Consider the following 1,165-nt stretch of genomic DNA (forward strand, 5'->3'; position numbering starts at 1 on the left):
TTTGAATGAAAGCTGTTTGAATTTGTAGGATGCTATAATTTTAGGTCATATACTGCCTTAATAAGTTTTCTATAGTTGACTTCTTCTTAGAGAAAGGAGATCATTTTGCTATTGGAATCACGGAGGTGCATTTGGCGATGAACTGGATGATGCCCTTTGATTATTGCCCTAAGAAAAGTTAGGATGACTCCTCCATTTTAGGATGCAAGTGTTAAAGTAAGGGTTATTTTGCTGTCTATTACTCACAAATTGCACTATCTCTATTGAACTTGGAAACTGATGACTTCCATGATTATTTCCACAAAACTCACAAGCTACAAAAAGACTTTACAAACTATTAGTACTAAATATTCAAAAGTTTTAGTTAAAGCTGGTACCTGAGTGGATAATGTTGTCATAGCATCAACAACATGAATTTCAGCTACTTTCCTAAGTAGTGATAGCTCAGCTGGCCATTAGTAATTGTTTACAGACATTTCTTCTAGTAAATCATATGCCTCATCTATCGATTTAGCCATTAAAGCTCATCCTGTAATAGCGTCAATGGTAGTCTAGACATGCCCACTCAAACGATTATAAAAAGGTTACACTTGAAGCCACTTCGGGAGACCATGATGAGGACAACGTGGAAGCAAATCTTTATATCTTTCCTAGGCTTCATACAATGATTTTAAATCTTGTCGCATGAATGATGTGATGTCATTCTACATTTTTGCTGTCTTAGTCGGAGGGAAGAATTTGGCAACAAATTTTTGAGCAAGATCATCCCATGTTGTTATTGAGCCAGTGGCAAGTGCATTTAGCCAATCCTTAACTTTATCTTTCAAAAAGAAGGGAAAAAGCCTCAAACAAATTGCATCATCTGTGACACCATTGTGCTTGAACGTGTCACAAATCTCCAAGGAATATCTATTGGGCATCACTTGGAAGACCCTAAACCGAGCTAATGTTTAAGTCATGGAGATAATAACTACCTCGATTTCAAAATTGTTTGCTTGAATAGCTAGCCTTCGAATGTTCGATGGAATTATCTGTTTTTATTATTCACCCTATTGATCAGCTATTGCATTTACTGAAGCAACACCTTATTGATTCTCTAGTCGAATTCTATGAAATGTTCTCTCAATTTATGGATAACACGGGATAATCTCCAAGCTGTTTGCTC

Source organism: Theobroma umbraticum, unplaced genomic scaffold (genome assembly GCF_002168275.2).
Source record: "Theobroma umbraticum cultivar Fairchild unplaced genomic scaffold, ASM216827v3 scaffold_106.0, whole genome shotgun sequence".
Classification (NCBI taxonomy): Eukaryota; Viridiplantae; Streptophyta; class Magnoliopsida; order Malvales; family Malvaceae; genus Theobroma; species Theobroma umbraticum.